The 21,623-nt window shown below is 37.4% G+C and overlaps 1 long non-coding RNA gene, 7 other non-coding genes and 1 pseudogene across 8 annotated transcripts in view; 7 read left to right on the plus strand and 2 right to left on the minus strand.

Annotated features, from left to right (window-relative positions):
- LOC149879763 (uncharacterized) overlaps positions 1-4,611 on the plus strand; it is an 11,380-nt gene extending 6,769 nt beyond the window's left edge. Inside the window, exons 2-4 of the long non-coding RNA XR_016446188.1 lie at positions 2,656-2,884; positions 3,066-3,956; positions 4,224-4,611. This is a non-coding gene — a long non-coding RNA (uncharacterized LOC149879763). The remainder of the gene's footprint in view (positions 1-2,655; positions 2,885-3,065; positions 3,957-4,223) is intronic.
- A 110-nt stretch (positions 4,612-4,721) lies between these two features.
- Positions 4,722-4,913, plus strand: LOC149879767 (U2 spliceosomal RNA). Its single transcript, XR_016446659.1, has one exon. It is a non-coding gene; the product is annotated as a U2 spliceosomal RNA (small nuclear RNA).
- Positions 4,914-5,023: 110 nt separating this feature from the next.
- On the plus strand, positions 5,024-5,187 carry LOC149879768 (U1 spliceosomal RNA). The gene has a single exon (XR_016446717.1). It is a non-coding gene; the product is annotated as a U1 spliceosomal RNA (small nuclear RNA).
- Positions 5,188-6,621: 1,434 nt separating this feature from the next.
- Positions 6,622-6,740, minus strand: LOC149879769 (5S ribosomal RNA). The gene has a single exon (XR_016446587.1). It is a non-coding gene; the product is annotated as a 5S ribosomal RNA (ribosomal RNA).
- A 5,870-nt stretch (positions 6,741-12,610) lies between these two features.
- On the plus strand, positions 12,611-12,802 carry LOC149879770 (U2 spliceosomal RNA). The gene has a single exon (XR_016446660.1). It is a non-coding gene; the product is annotated as a U2 spliceosomal RNA (small nuclear RNA).
- A 110-nt stretch (positions 12,803-12,912) lies between these two features.
- LOC149879771 (U1 spliceosomal RNA) lies at positions 12,913-13,076 on the plus strand. The gene has a single exon (XR_016446718.1). It is a non-coding gene; the product is annotated as a U1 spliceosomal RNA (small nuclear RNA).
- A 1,434-nt stretch (positions 13,077-14,510) lies between these two features.
- LOC149879772 (5S ribosomal RNA) lies at positions 14,511-14,629 on the minus strand. The gene has a single exon (XR_016446588.1). It is a non-coding gene; the product is annotated as a 5S ribosomal RNA (ribosomal RNA).
- A 6,267-nt stretch (positions 14,630-20,896) lies between these two features.
- On the plus strand, positions 20,897-21,113 carry LOC149879773 (U2 spliceosomal RNA; annotated as a pseudogene).
- Positions 21,114-21,223: 110 nt separating this feature from the next.
- LOC149879774 (U1 spliceosomal RNA) lies at positions 21,224-21,387 on the plus strand. The gene has a single exon (XR_016446719.1). It is a non-coding gene; the product is annotated as a U1 spliceosomal RNA (small nuclear RNA).
- Positions 21,388-21,623: the final 236 nt, after the last annotated feature.

Consider the following 21,623-nt stretch of genomic DNA (forward strand, 5'->3'; position numbering starts at 1 on the left):
GCTAAACACGCAGTGAGCGAAGGCACCAAGGCTGTTACCAAGTACACCAGCAGTAAGTAGATCAAAATCCGCTCAAACGGCTATTTTTATAGCCACGCATCTTTTAAAAACATTAGACGCATTAACGAAATAGGTTCAAATGAAAATATCTGTTGCAATCGCTATATTTAATTGTGCAAACAATGCCAAGTGCAGAATAGCTAAACTAGCTGCTAAAATAAAACACTTAAACTGCTGCATCCGTCCTAGGCTATGAACAACTTAAAACCTTTTTTTTTCTTCTTCAAAATTGCTCTCAAACTCCCCTTTTCTAGAATATACATCGACCTAAAAAGCACGGAGCAGTTACCGGTGAGGTTACTGTGACTTTCAAACTCAATTAGTGTAATTGTTACTACCTGACAAAGTCCTAAATGCCGCGCAACGTTTTAAAGAAATGTGTACCTATGAAAATAGCCGTTTGATGAAGGATTGAGCAGTACAGGTTATTTCTTGTCCACTTTTGCGGTGGCACTCTTTGCAGCGACTTTCTTCTTAGGTGCTGTTTCAGCTTTCTTTACCGCGGGTTTTTTAGCAACCGGTAGCTTGGCGCTCCTTTTTAACTGGAGCGCATGAAATAGCACCAGCGCGACTAATCTTAGTGAGAGCAGTTCTACTTTTGAAAGTGTATGAGCAACGCTGGCTTCTAAAAATCCATTAGTCGATTGTCGCTATACCTATGCTGCCACGCAAACTCAATAGTGGTGGGGATCACAAACACGCAAGATAGTACGACTGCAAGAATATTTAATGCGTTGGCAAAGTGTTCAAAGTATTCAAATGTTGTCAGCAAAATTGTTACATCAACGGGTAAAGAAAACTGACGTTCTGTAAAGCTATCAAAATGTATCAAGGTGTAGAAAAAGTCTAATTAAAACAGTTAATAGTACCGCTGTCATTTTGTAGATGATTTTTTATGGATTATGTTAGTTATGGAAAAATAATTGGTGCATGAAAGGGTCAATGGGATAGTTACGAAACTACAAATGTTGTTAATGTTTGTAAGAAAATAAGACCGAGGAAGTAGACACAGTGTAATATCGTCAGTACAAATCATAATCTGATCACAATCGGAAAAAAAAAGAAGAAGAAGAATACAGTTTTGTTTGTAAATTTTTTTTTAATGACTCATAAAAAGGCTTGGGTACTAGTGATAACCCACAAGCTCTAAAATATCTAAAAAGATGCACTGTCTTCCGACCAGAGTTTCGGCACGGAAAAAACACATACTACAATTTAGTCACTGTGTATTAAGGTATGCATCAAATACTTGCCAATCGCATTTCGTTCATTTCGGGGTTTCGGGAAGGGGAATGATAAAAAAAAAAAAGAAAGAATTCGCAACTGAGCGTCCGCGGTGCACCCATCTTACTAGGCTGCGCGAGTAAGCAGAAACCGTTACTATGCTCTTAGCTAAACCAATGATATTTATACTAACTAGATGTAAAACTTCAAATAAATTTCGTAAGAAATTGTGAAGCAAGTTTTTTAAGTTTTTAAAGCCGGTAGCCTCTTTATTTAAACTGACAATAATTCGTTTGTTTTAATCGATGTTTTTATGATTCTGGCTGGCAAAAAAAAACTTGCTTGGCAAAAAAATATGCTTCACTGCGAAAGCGCGAGTTAAATATCTAGTTAATATACACTTAACCGCAAAATTAACGCACCACATACATTTCGATTTATTTTAATTGTGGTCATATATTTTGACAAACGTGTTAAGAATAGAACACATGAACACAGTTATTTCGATGATAATAATAAAAGCGACTTTGAGGATGGTGAGAAAAGAAAAGAAAAGAAAGAAAAACAAACTAAAACTAGAAATATGGTAAGTAATAAAATTAAGGTAAGTAACAAAATAAACTAAGATGATTATTGTTGTTATGCACACTAATACAGCTTAAAATGTAACATTTTTGACTTATCAATATCTAGTGTTGCCACATCTTGATGTTGTTGCAGCCAGACAGCACCGTGGATTTCTTTTAATTAGAGGTGTAATCGTTTCTTGAAGGATATCTTCACATACGCGGATAAGACTTTGTCGCAACTCGTCTAGGTGGTGGATGTTGACTTCTAACACAGCGTGCCATTATGCCCCAAAGATGCTCTATTGGGTTCATATCTGGACTGCAAGCCGGCCACTCCAAAACTTGAATAGTAGCATTTTGTAAGTATTCAGTAACAACATGCGCCGTATGTGGTCTAGCATTATCTTACATAAGAAGGAATCCATCTCCCATGAACGATGCAAGAGGTACCAAAAAAGGTTTTAAAATGTCAGCTTATGTATCGTTGAGAAGTCAGAACAGACGTGTTGCTCAAATGACAGTTATCATTGAGCAACACATCTGTTCATACTAACTTTATACATACTTTTCTTTTAAAAGTGAGGTTTAGTTACAGCAAAACGTGCTGCTTATGAAAAGCTGCTACAATTTGGAAACTAAAACGGAATAAAGCCTACAAATGACGTCACAATAAACATTATTATCGACTTTGTATTTGATAAATCCGGGAAATACGTAATATTTTTCAAAATAAGTCGGAATTTATAAGTGGTGCGTTAATTTTGCGGTAAAGTGCATATCATTGAGTTTAACAACGGTGCAGTGGTTACGCGCAGTCCTACTGAAATTTTTGGTGTTGGCGTAGCGTCAAGAGCAGAAAAGGTGCTTTTAGCTTGTTTCGAAAAAAAAAAAGAAAATAAAAAAAAGGGAAACTAAACAAATTAAATCCTGTTTTATCTTCTCATACAGTAGCTGATGCCAAAACCAAGACAAGTGACAAGTTTAGAGGAGTTCACACAGTTTTTTTAACGATTTTTCAAGAATGCTTTAAGGTAATAAAAAGTACTGTGCTATTTTATTTTCAATCTTTTCACCTTATTTTGGTGTTTGTGTTTTAAAATTTGAAGCAGTTTAACCCCTATTGTTGTGCCCACTTTACTTTTTCAAGTCTTCAAATACTTAAGAATAGTTTCTGATGAAAAAATCCTTTCAAAAATAAATTTTCATTTTTAGAAGCATCAACTTTATGAAGGAGTAGTCACAAAAGACTTTCATGAGTGCAGTTACAGAGTTTGTTCTGAGTTCCTGGATTATCCAGAATGCAAGTTGCAATACTCTTTAGAGCATCCCACTCAATGAATAAGAAGTGGGAAATTCTTCTTGATTTTATTGGTGAGTGAAACAGAAATAGGATCTTTCTAAGACTTTTACCTATTTCTTTAGTTTGTTCATAGCTTTGTTTCATTTACAGTTATACTGACACAACCCCAATAAAGTAATGCTTAATTAGGTATGCTTTTCACTGGACAATCTATAGCTTCTTTGGAATGATCCCTTTAATTCGATTAAAGATATGCGATAAAATTTTAAAAAAATTACATACTCATTACATTTTGAACTGAACCTTTTGTTTGGCTTTCTCACATTATGTTTTATAGAGTTACTGCTAAAGTTAACTCAGCCTCAGGTAGCAAGTCTGATTATTGAAAATAAGTTATTGAAAGAGAATTTTGAGTGTTGTCCTGGGGCAAGGTTAAGGGTTAAGTTAGGTTAGCAGAGCATATAATATTGAAGCAGTTAAAGTTTCAAGAAAAAGGTAAGTCATGTTTCTTCGATAGTTTACCAGAACCATTTTTTAAAAGTGATAGTTTGAAAAAGTTGACCTTTAGCCAACAAGTAAACATCCTTTTAACTGACTTGGGAATTATATTTTTAAGTTTATTCTCCATCAATCCTGAGCTTCTAATTTGTACGCAAATACATTTGCAGGCTTAATTTAGGTTAGGTAATATGTTAAAAAATGTAATATTTAAAAAAAATACTTTGCTTATTGTTCCAGGTCTCATTAACTTTTACCACGCTCTGCGAGTTTGTGATTGGAAAAATGCAGATACAGTGTGCAAGGTATGTATGCTTTACCTTTGCTAACCTAATGCTGTGTCGGTTTAGTGTCATAAATTTTTTCATTTTCCATTTGTCATTTGATATTTTGTCAGTGGATGTTTTAGGTCACTTTTTAAAATTGTTTTACCTTTTTGTCAGTAAACATTTAAAGTGTTCATTTCTTGCAATAACTAAAGTATCTGAAAAATATTTTCTTGCTACTCAGTTTAAATTCTTAACTTAATTTGCACCATCCCAATTTTTAAACTTTCAAGCTTGTTTTTTTAGACTTTGTGAGGAATTACTACTTGGGAAAGGATCGAGGCTAATGACAAGCAAGTCCTCCTAAACTCTGCTGTTTCTTGGCGACCCTGGTGATGAATTAAAGTACTGTCATTACAACAGTTGAAAAGAACATTTAAATACAGAGGTTCTCAAAATGCTTTTTGACAGAGAAATCTGTCGGACGCTCATATACAGAGTTGATTTTCAGTTGTTCAACTTGGCCTTTGATCACATCTGCTGCCCAGCGTTAAATTTAAAAGCCTTTAAACGTTTTTTATGTTTTGGTTAATTGGGTTATTTTTGAAAGAAGCTTGTTATTTTTGAAAGAAGCTGGGTTATTTTTGAAAAAAAGCCCAAATGTTTTAGAGTGAAATTGATGCAGTACAAGAAAGCCATGTTTTCATCGTTGAAACTTAAAGTTACCCATCGACTTGATCATTCAAATGTCCACAAGTTTTTTCGTTGAGAGGAGGGAGCCGGGACAAAGTCGTTGCAAAAAGTATCGCTTCTCGGCCTAATGGCTAAGATCAAGTGTAGTATCTGTTCTTATCAGTTTAATATCTGGTACGCCGGCATAGTCCGGCTCATATATTAATCTGATTTTTGGCATTTGGTCAAGGGATCGTAGGTTTACCTCGCCCTGACCGCGGGTTGCCTCGGCGTTGCACTACTGCTGAGCGCGGCCCATACTATAGAGAAGGAAAAAAAAAAAGCAAACAAACGGGACGATGCGGTGTGCAATCGAAAACCCACAATTGAGAAGATTGGGGCACGTCCGAGGCTGCCCACACAACGGGAAAAGCATACTTACCTGACGGGGAAGTAAACCTGATCAACATGGGGCTTCTTCCAGGGTGAGGCTCTTGCATTGCACTTCGCCTGGGCTGACCCCTGCGATTACCGCTAACGTCGGTAACTCGACCGTACAATTTCTGGTAGTGGGGGCCTGCGTTCGCGCTCGCCCCCTCCTCTAACGACTTAAAAAAAAAACCTCTCCTCTCACCCCTAAGAGTCTACTGCATATTTTGAGAGGCGCATACAAAGTCTGCTATAAGTGCAAATAAATTTTATTTATTTCAAAAGTTGTTGTTTTTTTTTTTTTTGTTTTTTTTTTTTTTTGTACAAAATCAATAAAAATCTAAGAATCGCAAAGAGGCAACCAAATAAGCATAGGAGCGACGAGAATCGTTTCAACGTGACAACCAGCAAGCGTGATCGACCGGTTACAATCCCGGAAATCACTCGACGGCGGAACAAAATGTGACAGTCACAACAGTGAAAACGAGTCGCTGTAATAAAAAACAATGACGATAATAATAGTTAAAATAACAAACAGTAGCAATAAGAAAATCGATATCAATAGTGACAACGAAAATAATGACAACGATGAAGATAACAATAACGACAATAACAAAAATTAACGATAGCATCGATAAACTAACGATAATAGTAATACTGACAATAGCAACGACCACAAAAAAATAAGCATTAGCAATAACGATCTAACAGTAACAATAGTAACAACAACAGCAGCAGCAACAGTAACAACAATTGTCAACCATTTATGCATATCGCATATTGGATTCTGGTGCGGTGAAATGCATTCTTTTACTACCGTTCATTATTTTCATGAAAACAGCTCTGATTCCTACGTGTTGATCTTAGAAAGAAACGACAACGACCGAAACATTTTGGCAAGTTGACACGTCAATACGCAACGTTGCCAGAGATACGTAACGACGATTGACGAATCTTACAAATTTTTGCTCTTCAAAGCTAGTTTTGCAGTCTTTTCGTCATTTCGACAAAACTAGGGAACATTGACATCGTGCAACTTTAGACTTGCGAGGGTTTCTTTCATGGCCGCCGAGAGGACGGGGAAGATTCCCGGGTATCCCCGTGTATCTACAAACGATATTTTAAAAATCATTTTTTTAAAAGATTTAAATAGTTTTGACTTTTAAAAGATTTCATTAACTTTCGTTTTTAATTTTTAATGACTAGAGCACACTTCTATTGGTCCTGGGTATGTAATTGATCACAACGAGGGCCCCTTAAGAAAACTTCCCCTGGGCCCTCGTTGACTATGGTGGCTATAGTCCCTTTAACCGTTGCCCTTGTTGTTCAGCATCAAAACTAGCTTTCTGGCTTTTGTGCGAGGAAAAAGAGCGCCATTTTCTTTCCCTCAGAGATGCGGAGACGGAAGAAGCGCCCTCACACACCTTTCGACCAGTCGCTCCCCTTTCAATCGACACCACCCAGGCAGGGCCGTGTTTATGCATATTCTTTTGCAGGGGATGAGTTCTGTGTATCTTAGAGTCAACTGAAAAAGCAGATTTTGTAAAGAAAAGGGAGTCCCCTTTGGCGACTTTTTTTTTTTTTTTTCGTAAACGGTTGCAAAAGCCTACGGCACCAGGAGTTCCCAGGCGGTCACCCATCCAAGTACTACCCTGGCCCGACGATGCTTAACTTCCGTGATCGGACGAGAACGGGTGTATTCACCGTGGTATGGTCGTAGGCAATAGTGTACGGCTTTAATTTAAAATTTAAAGTTTCTAACGCCTTAACAATAATTTTTAACGGATGTGTGGCTATGAAAATAGCCTTTTGTGTTGTTTATACCGCCGTTTACTGGGCTGCTGGCTTTGGAACCTTCTCGTTCTTTTTGGGAAGCAACACAGCTTGAATGTTTGGCAACACACCGCCGCTCGCAATTGTAACACCTGACAACAACTTGTTTAACTCTTCGTCGTTGCGAACAGCTAGCTGTAAGTGACGAGGAATGATCCTGGCTTTTTTGTTATCGCGTGCAGCATTACCAGCTAACTCTAAGATTTCGGCGGAGAGGTATTCCAAAACTGCAGCTAAGTAGACCGGTGCGCCTGAACCGATGCGATTGGCGTAATGCCCTTTGCGCAAAAATCGGTGAACGCGACCAACAGGAAACTGAAGACCCGCTCTAAAAGATCGAGTTTTTGCCTTGGCCTTAGCTTTTCCTCCTTTTCCACGTCCTGACATTTTATTTTCTAACACAAGCAGAGACAGACAGACGGACCAGAGATCTCGTGCGCCTTTTTTTTATTTTAAACAGCAAAAAGTTTGCTATTCTTATCAAAATAGAGTGGTCTCAAAGTCAACCTTTTTTTAACCAATAGTAAAAAAGAAATAAACGATGCTCAAACAACTTAATCTTTTAAGAACCAATAGAAGTGCATATGACGCAAGAGTTTTCAAGTTGGAGGCTACAACTTTATCTTAAATTAAATCCAGTTGCAATGCAATGAAAACAAACGAAAAGAATTTTTACTGTTAGGCCCGTCGAAATGTCAGACGCACAAAAAACCGGAGGAAAACAAGCGCCAAAGGTGGCGAAAAAAGGCGAGAAGCGCGCCGGTAAGAAAGGTGGTAAAATCGCTGGAACTGGTGACAAGAAGCGCAAGAGAAAGAGACGAGAGTCTTATGCCATTTACATTTACAACGTCCTGAAGCAAGTTCACCCTGATGTCGGTGTTTCTTCTAAAGCAATGAGCATCATGAATTCTTTCGTGAACGACATTTTCGAAAGAATTGCTTCTGAAGCTTCGCGGCTCGCCCTTCAAAATAAGAAATCTACGATCTCTTCGCGTGAAATTCAAACCGCCGTGCGCCTTTTACTTCCCGGTGAACTTGCTAAACACGCAGTGAGCGAAGGCACCAAGGCTGTTACCAAGTACACCAGCAGTAAGTAGATCAAAATCCGCTCAAACGGCTATTTTTATAGCCACGCATCTTTTAAAAACATTAGACGCATTAACGAAATAGGTTCAAATGAAAATATCTGTTGCAATCGCTATATTTAATTGTGCAAACAATGCCAAGTGCAGAATAGCTAAACTAGCTGCTAAAATAAAACACTTAAACTGCTGCATCCGTCCTAGGCTATGAACAACTTAAAACCTTTTTTTTTCTTCTTCAAAATTGCTCTCAAACTCCCCTTTTCTAGAATATACATCGACCTAAAAAGCACGGAGCAGTTACCGGTGAGGTTACTGTGACTTTCAAACTCAATTAGTGTAATTGTTACTACCTGACAAAGTCCTAAATGCCGCGCAACGTTTTAAAGAAATGTGTACCTATGAAAATAGCCGTTTGATGAAGGATTGAGCAGTACAGGTTATTTCTTGTCCACTTTTGCGGTGGCACTCTTTGCAGCGACTTTCTTCTTAGGTGCTGTTTCAGCTTTCTTTACCGCGGGTTTTTTAGCAACCGGTAGCTTGGCGCTCCTTTTTAACTGGAGCGCATGAAATAGCACCAGCGCGACTAATCTTAGTGAGAGCAGTTCTACTTTTGAAAGTGTATGAGCAACGCTGGCTTCTAAAAATCCATTAGTCGATTGTCGCTATACCTATGCTGCCACGCAAACTCAATAGTGGTGGGGATCACAAACACGCAAGATAGTACGACTGCAAGAATATTTAATGCGTTGGCAAAGTGTTCAAAGTATTCAAATGTTGTCAGCAAAATTGTTACATCAACGGGTAAAGAAAACTGACGTTCTGTAAAGCTATCAAAATGTATCAAGGTGTAGAAAAAGTCTAATTAAAACAGTTAATAGTACCGCTGTCATTTTGTAGATGATTTTTTATGGATTATGTTAGTTATGGAAAAATAATTGGTGCATGAAAGGGTCAATGGGATAGTTACGAAACTACAAATGTTGTTAATGTTTGTAAGAAAATAAGACCGAGGAAGTAGACACAGTGTAATATCGTCAGTACAAATCATAATCTGATCACAATCGGAAAAAAAAAGAAGAAGAAGAATACAGTTTTGTTTGTAAATTTTTTTTTAATGACTCATAAAAAGGCTTGGGTACTAGTGATAACCCACAAGCTCTAAAATATCTAAAAAGATGCACTGTCTTCCGACCAGAGTTTCGGCACGGAAAAAACACATACTACAATTTAGTCACTGTGTATTAAGGTATGCATCAAATACTTGCCAATCGCATTTCGTTCATTTCGGGGTTTCGGGAAGGGGAATGATAAAAAAAAAAAAGAAAGAATTCGCAACTGAGCGTCCGCGGTGCACCCATCTTACTAGGCTGCGCGAGTAAGCAGAAACCGTTACTATGCTCTTAGCTAAACCAATGATATTTATACTAACTAGATGTAAAACTTCAAATAAATTTCGTAAGAAATTGTGAAGCAAGTTTTTTAAGTTTTTAAAGCCGGTAGCCTCTTTATTTAAACTGACAATAATTCGTTTGTTTTAATCGATGTTTTTATGATTCTGGCTGGCAAAAAAAAACTTGCTTGGCAAAAAAATATGCTTCACTGCGAAAGCGCGAGTTAAATATCTAGTTAATATACACTTAACCGCAAAATTAACGCACCACATACATTTCGATTTATTTTAATTGTGGTCATATATTTTGACAAACGTGTTAAGAATAGAACACATGAACACAGTTATTTCGATGATAATAATAAAAGCGACTTTGAGGATGGTGAGAAAAGAAAAGAAAAGAAAGAAAAACAAACTAAAACTAGAAATATGGTAAGTAATAAAATTAAGGTAAGTAACAAAATAAACTAAGATGATTATTGTTGTTATGCACACTAATACAGCTTAAAATGTAACATTTTTGACTTATCAATATCTAGTGTTGCCACATCTTGATGTTGTTGCAGCCAGACAGCACCGTGGATTTCTTTTAATTAGAGGTGTAATCGTTTCTTGAAGGATATCTTCACATACGCGGATAAGACTTTGTCGCAACTCGTCTAGGTGGTGGATGTTGACTTCTAACACAGCGTGCCATTATGCCCCAAAGATGCTCTATTGGGTTCATATCTGGACTGCAAGCCGGCCACTCCAAAACTTGAATAGTAGCATTTTGTAAGTATTCAGTAACAACATGCGCCGTATGTGGTCTAGCATTATCTTACATAAGAAGGAATCCATCTCCCATGAACGATGCAAGAGGTACCAAAAAAGGTTTTAAAATGTCAGCTTATGTATCGTTGAGAAGTCAGAACAGACGTGTTGCTCAAATGACAGTTATCATTGAGCAACACATCTGTTCATACTAACTTTATACATACTTTTCTTTTAAAAGTGAGGTTTAGTTACAGCAAAACGTGCTGCTTATGAAAAGCTGCTACAATTTGGAAACTAAAACGGAATAAAGCCTACAAATGACGTCACAATAAACATTATTATCGACTTTGTATTTGATAAATCCGGGAAATACGTAATATTTTTCAAAATAAGTCGGAATTTATAAGTGGTGCGTTAATTTTGCGGTAAAGTGCATATCATTGAGTTTAACAACGGTGCAGTGGTTACGCGCAGTCCTACTGAAATTTTTGGTGTTGGCGTAGCGTCAAGAGCAGAAAAGGTGCTTTTAGCTTGTTTCGAAAAAAAAAAAGAAAATAAAAAAAAGGGAAACTAAACAAATTAAATCCTGTTTTATCTTCTCATACAGTAGCTGATGCCAAAACCAAGACAAGTGACAAGTTTAGAGGAGTTCACACAGTTTTTTTAACGATTTTTCAAGAATGCTTTAAGGTAATAAAAAGTACTGTGCTATTTTATTTTCAATCTTTTCACCTTATTTTGGTGTTTGTGTTTTAAAATTTGAAGCAGTTTAACCCCTATTGTTGTGCCCACTTTACTTTTTCAAGTCTTCAAATACTTAAGAATAGTTTCTGATGAAAAAATCCTTTCAAAAATAAATTTTCATTTTTAGAAGCATCAACTTTATGAAGGAGTAGTCACAAAAGACTTTCATGAGTGCAGTTACAGAGTTTGTTCTGAGTTCCTGGATTATCCAGAATGCAAGTTGCAATACTCTTTAGAGCATCCCACTCAATGAATAAGAAGTGGGAAATTCTTCTTGATTTTATTGGTGAGTGAAACAGAAATAGGATCTTTCTAAGACTTTTACCTATTTCTTTAGTTTGTTCATAGCTTTGTTTCATTTACAGTTATACTGACACAACCCCAATAAAGTAATGCTTAATTAGGTATGCTTTTCACTGGACAATCTATAGCTTCTTTGGAATGATCCCTTTAATTCGATTAAAGATATGCGATAAAATTTTAAAAAAATTACATACTCATTACATTTTGAACTGAACCTTTTGTTTGGCTTTCTCACATTATGTTTTATAGAGTTACTGCTAAAGTTAACTCAGCCTCAGGTAGCAAGTCTGATTATTGAAAATAAGTTATTGAAAGAGAATTTTGAGTGTTGTCCTGGGGCAAGGTTAAGGGTTAAGTTAGGTTAGCAGAGCATATAATATTGAAGCAGTTAAAGTTTCAAGAAAAAGGTAAGTCATGTTTCTTCGATAGTTTACCAGAACCATTTTTTAAAAGTGATAGTTTGAAAAAGTTGACCTTTAGCCAACAAGTAAACATCCTTTTAACTGACTTGGGAATTATATTTTTAAGTTTATTCTCCATCAATCCTGAGCTTCTAATTTGTACGCAAATACATTTGCAGGCTTAATTTAGGTTAGGTAATATGTTAAAAAATGTAATATTTAAAAAAAATACTTTGCTTATTGTTCCAGGTCTCATTAACTTTTACCACGCTCTGCGAGTTTGTGATTGGAAAAATGCAGATACAGTGTGCAAGGTATGTATGCTTTACCTTTGCTAACCTAATGCTGTGTCGGTTTAGTGTCATAAATTTTTTCATTTTCCATTTGTCATTTGATATTTTGTCAGTGGATGTTTTAGGTCACTTTTTAAAATTGTTTTACCTTTTTGTCAGTAAACATTTAAAGTGTTCATTTCTTGCAATAACTAAAGTATCTGAAAAATATTTTCTTGCTACTCAGTTTAAATTCTTAACTTAATTTGCACCATCCCAATTTTTAAACTTTCAAGCTTGTTTTTTTAGACTTTGTGAGGAATTACTACTTGGGAAAGGATCGAGGCTAATGACAAGCAAGTCCTCCTAAACTCTGCTGTTTCTTGGCGACCCTGGTGATGAATTAAAGTACTGTCATTACAACAGTTGAAAAGAACATTTAAATACAGAGGTTCTCAAAATGCTTTTTGACAGAGAAATCTGTCGGACGCTCATATACAGAGTTGATTTTCAGTTGTTCAACTTGGCCTTTGATCACATCTGCTGCCCAGCGTTAAATTTAAAAGCCTTTAAACGTTTTTTATGTTTTGGTTAATTGGGTTATTTTTGAAAGAAGCTTGTTATTTTTGAAAGAAGCTGGGTTATTTTTGAAAAAAAGCCCAAATGTTTTAGAGTGAAATTGATGCAGTACAAGAAAGCCATGTTTTCATCGTTGAAACTTAAAGTTACCCATCGACTTGATCATTCAAATGTCCACAAGTTTTTTCGTTGAGAGGGAGGGAGCCGGGACAAAGTCGTTGCAAAAAGTATCGCTTCTCGGCCTAATGGCTAAGATCAAGTGTAGTATCTGTTCTTATCAGTTTAATATCTGGTACGCCGGCATAGTCCGGCTCATATATTAATCTGATTTTTGGCATTTGGTCAAGGGATCGTAGGTTTACCTCGCCCTGACCGCGGGTTGCCTCGGCGTTGCACTACTGCTGAGCGCGGCCCATACTATAGAGAAGGAAAAAAAAAAAGCAAACAAACGGGACGATGCGGTGTGCAATCGAAAACCCACAATTGAGAAGATTGGGGCACGTCCGAGGCTGCCCACACAACGGGAAAAGCATACTTACCTGACGGGGAAGTAAACCTGATCAACATGGGGCTTCTTCCAGGGTGAGGCTCTTGCATTGCACTTCGCCTGGGCTGACCCCTGCGATTACCGCTAACGTCGGTAACTCGACCGTACAATTTCTGGTAGTGGGGGCCTGCGTTCGCGCTCGCCCCCTCCTCTAACGACTTAAAAAAAAAACCTCTCCTCTCACCCCTAAGAGTCTACTGCATATTTTGAGAGGCGCATACAAAGTCTGCTATAAGTGCAAATAAATTTTATTTATTTCAAAAGTTGTTGTTTTTTTTTTTTTTGTTTTTTTTTTTTTTTGTACAAAATCAATAAAAATCTAAGAATCGCAAAGAGGCAACCAAATAAGCATAGGAGCGACGAGAATCGTTTCAACGTGACAACCAGCAAGCGTGATCGACCGGTTACAATCCCGGAAATCACTCGACGGCGGAACAAAATGTGACAGTCACAACAGTGAAAACGAGTCGCTGTAATAAAAAACAATGACGATAATAATAGTTAAAATAACAAACAGTAGCAATAAGAAAATCGATATCAATAGTGACAACGAAAATAATGACAACGATGAAGATAACAATAACGACAATAACAAAAATTAACGATAGCATCGATAAACTAACGATAATAGTAATACTGACAATAGCAACGACCACAAAAAAATAAGCATTAGCAATAACGATCTAACAGTAACAATAGTAACAACAACAGCAGCAGCAACAGTAACAACAATTGTCAACCATTTATGCATATCGCATATTGGATTCTGGTGCGGTGAAATGCATTCTTTTACTACCGTTCATTATTTTCATGAAAACAGCTCTGATTCCTACGTGTTGATCTTAGAAAGAAACGACAACGACCGAAACATTTTGGCAAGTTGACACGTCAATACGCAACGTTGCCAGAGATACGTAACGACGATTGACGAATCTTACAAATTTTTGCTCTTCAAAGCTAGTTTTGCAGTCTTTTCGTCATTTCGACAAAACTAGGGAACATTGACATCGTGCAACTTTAGACTTGCGAGGGTTTCTTTCATGGCCGCCGAGAGGACGGGGAAGATTCCCGGGTATCCCCGTGTATCTACAAACGATATTTTAAAAATCATTTTTTTAAAAGATTTAAATAGTTTTGACTTTTAAAAGATTTCATTAACTTTCGTTTTTAATTTTTAATGACTAGAGCACACTTCTATTGGTCCTGGGTATGTAATTGATCACAACGAGGGCCCCTTAAGAAAACTTCCCCTGGGCCCTCGTTGACTATGGTGGCTATAGTCCCTTTAACCGTTGCCCTTGTTGTTCAGCATCAAAACTAGCTTTCTGGCTTTTGTGCGAGGAAAAAGAGCGCCATTTTCTTTCCCTCAGAGATGCGGAGACGGAAGAAGCGCCCTCACACACCTTTCGACCAGTCGCTCCCCTTTCAATCGACACCACCCAGGCAGGGCCGTGTTTATGCATATTCTTTTGCAGGGGATGAGTTCTGTGTATCTTAGAGTCAACTGAAAAAGCAGATTTTGTAAAGAAAAGGGAGTCCCCTTTGGCGACTTTTTTTTTTTTTTTTCGTAAACGGTTGCAAAAGCCTACGGCACCAGGAGTTCCCAGGCGGTCACCCATCCAAGTACTACCCTGGCCCGACGATGCTTAACTTCCGTGATCGGACGAGAACGGGTGTATTCACCGTGGTATGGTCGTAGGCAATAGTGTACGGCTTTAATTTAAAATTTAAAGTTTCTAACGCCTTAACAATAATTTTTAACGGATGTGTGGCTATGAAAATAGCCTTTTGTGTTGTTTATACCGCCGTTTACTGGGCTGCTGGCTTTGGAACCTTCTCGTTCTTTTTGGGAAGCAACACAGCTTGAATGTTTGGCAACACACCGCCGCTCGCAATTGTAACACCTGACAACAACTTGTTTAACTCTTCGTCGTTGCGAACAGCTAGCTGTAAGTGACGAGGAATGATCCTGGCTTTTTTGTTATCGCGTGCAGCATTACCAGCTAACTCTAAGATTTCGGCGGAGAGGTATTCCAAAACTGCAGCTAAGTAGACCGGTGCGCCTGAACCGATGCGATTGGCGTAATGCCCTTTGCGCAAAAATCGGTGAACGCGACCAACAGGAAACTGAAGACCCGCTCTAAAAGATCGAGTTTTTGCCTTGGCCTTAGCTTTTCCTCCTTTTCCACGTCCTGACATTTTATTTTCTAACACAAGCAGAGACAGACAGACGGACCAGAGATCTCGTGCGCCTTTTTTTTATTTTAAACAGCAAAAAGTTTGCTATTCTTATCAAAATAGAGTGGTCTCAAAGTCAACCTTTTTTTAACCAATAGTAAAAAAGAAATAAACGATGCTCAAACAACTTAATCTTTTAAGAACCAATAGAAGTGCATATGACGCAAGAGTTTTCAAGTTGGAGGCTACAACTTTATCTTAAATTAAATCCAGTTGCAATGCAATGAAAACAAACGAAAAGAATTTTTACTGTTAGGCCCGTCGAAATGTCAGACGCACAAAAAACCGGAGGAAAACAAGCGCCAAAGGTGGCGAAAAAAGGCGAGAAGCGCGCCGGTAAGAAAGGTGGTAAAATCGCTGGAACTGGTGACAAGAAGCGCAAGAGAAAGAGACGAGAGTCTTATGCCATTTACATTTACAACGTCCTGAAGCAAGTTCACCCTGATGTCGGTGTTTCTTCTAAAGCAATGAGCATCATGAATTCTTTCGTGAACGACATTTTCGAAAGAATTGCTTCTGAAGCTTCGCGGCTCGCCCTTCAAAATAAGAAATCTACGATCTCTTCGCGTGAAATTCAAACCGCCGTGCGCCTTTTACTTCCCGGTGAACTTGCTAAACACGCAGTGAGCGAAGGCACCAAGGCTGTTACCAAGTACACCAGCAGTAAGTAGATCAAAATCCGCTCAAACGGCTATTTTTATAGCCACGCATCTTTTAAAAACATTAGACGCATTAACGAAATAGGTTCAAATGAAAATATCTGTTGCAATCGCTATATTTAATTGTGCAAACAATGCCAAGTGCAGAATAGCTAAACTAGCTGCTAAAATAAAACACTTAAACTGCTGCATCCGTCCTAGGCTATGAACAACTTAAAACCTTTTTTTTTCTTCTTCAAAATTGCTCTCAAACTCCCCTTTTCTAGAATATACATCGACCTAAAAAGCACGGAGCAGTTACCGGTGAGGTTACTGTGACTTTCAAACTCAATTAGTGTAATTGTTACTACCTGACAAAGTCCTAAATGCCGCGCAACGTTTTAAAGAAATGTGTACCTATGAAAATAGCCGTTTGATGAAGGATTGAGCAGTACAGGTTATTTCTTGTCCACTTTTGCGGTGGCACTCTTTGCAGCGACTTTCTTCTTAGGTGCTGTTTCAGCTTTCTTTACCGCGGGTTTTTTAGCAACCGGTAGCTTGGCGCTCCTTTTTAACTGGAGCGCATGAAATAGCACCAGCGCGACTAATCTTAGTGAGAGCAGTTCTACTTTTGAAAGTGTATGAGCAACGCTGGCTTCTAAAAATCCATTAGTCGATTGTCGCTATACCTATGCTGCCACGCAAACTCAATAGTGGTGGGGATCACAAACACGCAAGATAGTACGACTGCAAGAATATTTAATGCGTTGGCAAAGTGTTCAAAGTATTCAAATGTTGTCAGCAAAATTGTTACATCAACGGGTAAAGAAAACTGACGTTCTGTAAAGCTATCAAAATGTATCAAGGTGTAGAAAAAGTCTAATTAAAACAGTTAATAGTACCGCTGTCATTTTGTAGATGATTTTTTATGGATTATGTTAGTTATGGAAAAATAATTGGTGCATGAAAGGGTCAATGGGATAGTTACGAAACTACAAATGTTGTTAATGTTTGTAAGAAAATAAGACCGAGGAAGTAGACACAGTGTAATATCGTCAGTACAAATCATAATCTGATCACAATCGGAAAAAAAAAGAAGAAGAAGAATACAGTTTTGTTTGTAAATTTTTTTTTAATGACTCATAAAAAGGCTTGGGTACTAGTGATAACCCACAAGCTCTAAAATATCTAAAAAGATGCACTGTCTTCCGACCAGAGTTTCGGCACGGAAAAAACACATACTACAATTTAGTCACTGTGTATTAAGGTATGCATCAAATACTTGCCAATCGCATTTCGTTCATTTCGGGGTTTCGGGAAGGGGAATGATAAAAAAAAAAAAGAAAGAATTCGCAACTGAGCGTCCGCGGTGCACCCATCTTACTAGGCTGCGCGAGTAAGCAGAAACCGTTACTATGCTCTTAGCTAAACCAATGATATTTATACTAACTAGATGTAAAACTTCAAATAAATTTCGTAAGAAATTGTGAAGCAAGTTTTTTAAGTTTTTAAAGCCGGTAGCCTCTTTATTTAAACTGACAATAATTCGTTTGTTTTAATCGATGTTTTTATGATTCTGGCTGGCAAAAAAAAACTTGCTTGGCAAAAAAATATGCTTCACTGCGAAAGCGCGAGTTAAATATCTAGTTAATATACACTTAACCGCAAAATTAACGCACCACATACATTTCGATTTATTTTAATTGTGGTCATATATTTTGACAAACGTGTTAAGAATAGAACACATGAACACAGTTATTTCGATGATAATAATAAAAGCGACTTTGAGGATGGTGAGAAAAGAAAAGAAAAGAAAGAAAAACAAACTAAAACTAGAAATATGGTAAGTAATAAAATTAAGGTAAGTAACAAAATAAACTAAGATGATTATTGTTGTTATGCACACTAATACAGCTTAAAATGTAACATTTTTGACTTATCAATATCTAGTGTTGCCACATCTTGATGTTGTTGCAGCCAGACAGCACCGTGGATTTCTTTTAATTAGAGGTGTAATCGTTTCTTGAAGGATATCTTCACATACGCGGATAAGACTTTGTCGCAACTCGTCTAGGTGGTGGATGTTGACTTCTAACACAGCGTGCCATTATGCCCCAAAGATGCTCTATTGGGTTCATATCTGGACTGCAAGCCGGCCACTCCAAAACTTGAATAGTAGCATTTTGTAAGTATTCAGTAACAACATGCGCCGTATGTGGTCTAGCATTATCTTACATAAGAAGGAATCCATCTCCCATGAACGATGCAAGAGGTACCAAAAAAGGTTTTAAAATGTCAGCTTATGTATCGTTGAGAAGTCAGAACAGACGTGTTGCTCAAATGACAGTTATCATTGAGCAACACATCTGTTCATACTAACTTTATACATACTTTTCTTTTAAAAGTGAGGTTTAGTTACAGCAAAACGTGCTGCTTATGAAAAGCTGCTACAATTTGGAAACTAAAACGGAATAAAGCCTACAAATGACGTCACAATAAACATTATTATCGACTTTGTATTTGATAAATCCGGGAAATACGTAATATTTTTCAAAATAAGTCGGAATTTATAAGTGGTGCGTTAATTTTGCGGTAAAGTGCATATCATTGAGTTTAACAACGGTGCAGTGGTTACGCGCAGTCCTACTGAAATTTTTGGTGTTGGCGTAGCGTCAAGAGCAGAAAAGGTGCTTTTAGCTTGTTTCGAAAAAAAAAAAGAAAATAAAAAAAAGGGAAACTAAACAAATTAAATCCTGTTTTATCTTCTCATACAGTAGCTGATGCCAAAACCAAGACAAGTGACAAGTTTAGAGGAGTTCACACAGTTTTTTTAACGATTTTTCAAGAATGCTTTAAGGTAATAAAAAGTACTGTGCTATTTTATTTTCAATCTTTTCACCTTATTTTGGTGTTTGTGTTTTAAAATTTGAAGCAGTTTAACCCCTATTGTTGTGCCCACTTTACTTTTTCAAGTCTTCAAATACTTAAGAATAGTTTCTGATGAAAAAATCCTTTCAAAAATAAATTTTCATTTTTAGAAGCATCAACTTTATGAAGGAGTAGTCACAAAAGACTTTCATGAGTGCAGTTACAGAGTTTGTTCTGAGTTCCTGGATTATCCAGAATGCAAGTTGCAATACTCTTTAGAGCATCCCACTCAATGAATAAGAAGTGGGAAATTCTTCTTGATTTTATTGGTGAGTGAAACAGAAATAGGATCTTTCTAAGACTTTTACCTATTTCTTTAGTTTGTTCATAGCTTTGTTTCATTTACAGTTATACTGACACAACCCCAATAAAGTAATGCTTAATTAGGTATGCTTTTCACTGGACAATCTATAGCTTCTTTGGAATGATCCCTTTAATTCGATTAAAGATATGCGATAAAATTTTAAAAAAATTACATACTCATTACATTTTGAACTGAACCTTTTGTTTGGCTTTCTCACATTATGTTTTATAGAGTTACTGCTAAAGTTAACTCAGCCTCAGGTAGCAAGTCTGATTATTGAAAATAAGTTATTGAAAGAGAATTTTGAGTGTTGTCCTGGGGCAAGGTTAAGGGTTAAGTTAGGTTAGCAGAGCATATAATATTGAAGCAGTTAAAGTTTCAAGAAAAAGGTAAGTGATGTTTCTTCGATAGTTTACCAGAACCATTTTTTAAAAGTGATAGTTTGAAAAAGTTGACCTTTAGCCAACAAGTAAACATCCTTTTAACTGACTTGGGAATTATATTTTTAAGTTTATTCTCCATCAATCCTGAGCTTCTAATTTGTACGCAAATACATTTGCAGGCTTAATTTAGGTTAGGTAATATGTTAAAAAATGTAATATTTAAAAAAAATACTTTGCTTATTGTTCCAGGTCTCATTAACTTTTACCACGCTCTGCGAGTTTGTGATTGGAAAAATGCAGATACAGTGTGCAAGGTATGTATGCTTTACCTTTGCTAACCTAATGCTGTGTCGGTTTAGTGTCATAAATTTTTTCATTTTCCATTTGTCATTTGATATTTTGTCAGTGGATGTTTTAGGTCACTTTTTAAAATTGTTTTACCTTTTTGTCAGTAAACATTTAAAGTGTTCATTTCTTGCAATAACTAAAGTATCTGAAAAATATTTTCTTGCTACTCAGTTTAAATTCTTAACTTAATTTGCACCATCCCAATTTTTAAACTTTCAAGCTTGTTTTTTTAGACTTTGTGAGGAATTACTACTTGGGAAAGGATCGAGGCTAATGACAAGCAAGTCCTCCTAAACTCTGCTGTTTCTTGGCGACCCTGGTGATGAATTAAAGTACTGTCATTACAACAGTTGAAAAGAACATTTAAATACAGAGGTTCTCAAAATGCTTTTTGACAGAGAAATCTGTCGGACGCTCATATACAGAGTTGATTTTCAGTTGTTCAACTTGGCCTTTGATCACATCTGCTGCCCAGCGTTAAATTTAAAAGCCTTTAAACGTTTTTTATGTTTTGGTTAATTGGGTTATTTTTGAAAGAAGCTTGTTATTTTTGAAAGAAGCTGGGTTATTTTTGAAAAAAAGCCCAAATGTTTTAGAGTGAAATTGATGCAGTACAAGAAAGCCATGTTTTCATCGTTGAAACTTAAAGTTACCCATCGACTTGATCATTCAAATGTCCACAAGTTTTTTCGTTGAGAGGGAGGGAGCCGGGACAAAGTCGTTGCAAAAAGTATCGCTTCTCGGCCTAATGGCTAAGATCAAGTGTAGTATCATCATCCTTACGCCGAAAAGTCGGGCACCACTAGGTGGTGTAAAAAATCCGATGAGGTGCTGGGCCAAAAAGTCGGACACCATCATTTAATGGTGTATTGATCCGAATGAGGCTCAGTGTCGAAAAGTCGGGCACCACTTGGTGGTGTAAAAAATCCGATGAGGCGGTCATGGGTGGTGTGCGAAGCTTTGGTCATGAGCTGCTAAAGTCGGGCAGAGGATCCGGGAATATTCGTTAACTCGAGTACTCGGGGGCCTCAAGGTAGATCCGTCAAGGGTTGGCTTTAACATCAGTCGACAAGACGTAAAATGGGGTGACGTAGGCAAGCGCCGAACATCCTCCCGTCCACAGCTGCCGATGGCTGATGAGACGTTAAAGGAAATAAAAAAAAAAAAAAAAAAAAAAAGATCAAGTGTAGTATCTGTTCTTATCAGTTTAATATCTGGTACGCCGGCATAGTCCGGCTCATATATTAATCTGATTTTTGGCATTTGGTCAAGGGATCGTAGGTTTACCTCGCCCTGACCGCGGGTTGCCTCGGCGTTGCACTACTGCTGAGCGCGGCCAATACTATAGAGAAGGAAAAAAAAAAAGCAAACAAACGGGACGATGCGGTGTGCAATCGAAAACCCACAATTGAGAAGATTGGGGCACGTCCGAGGCTGCCCACACAACGGGAAAAGCATACTTACCTGACGGGGAAGTAAACCTGATCAACATGGGGCTTCTTCCAGGGTGAGGCTCTTGCATTGCACTTCGCCTGGGCTGACCCCTGCGATTACCGCTAACGTCGGTAACTCGACCGTACAATTTCTGGTAGTGGGGGCCTGCGTTCGCGCTCGCCCCCTCCTCTAACGACTTAAAAAAAAAACCTCTCCTCTCACCCCTAAGAGTCTACTGCATATTTTGAGAGGCGCATACAAAGTCTGCTATAAGTGCAAATAAATTTTATTTATTTCAAAAGTTGTTGTTTTTTTTTTTTTTGTTTTTTTTTTTTTTTGTACAAAATCAATAAAAATCTAAGAATCGCAAAGAGGCAACCAAATAAGCATAGGAGCGACGAGAATCGTTTCAACGTGACAAC

The sequence above is a fragment of the Hydra viridissima genome, unplaced genomic scaffold, assembly GCF_058129835.1.
Source record: "Hydra viridissima isolate aposymbiotic clone 2 unplaced genomic scaffold, HvirCarnegie_v1 scaffold_13, whole genome shotgun sequence".
Lineage (NCBI taxonomy): Eukaryota > Metazoa > Cnidaria > Hydrozoa > Anthoathecata > Hydridae > Hydra > Hydra viridissima.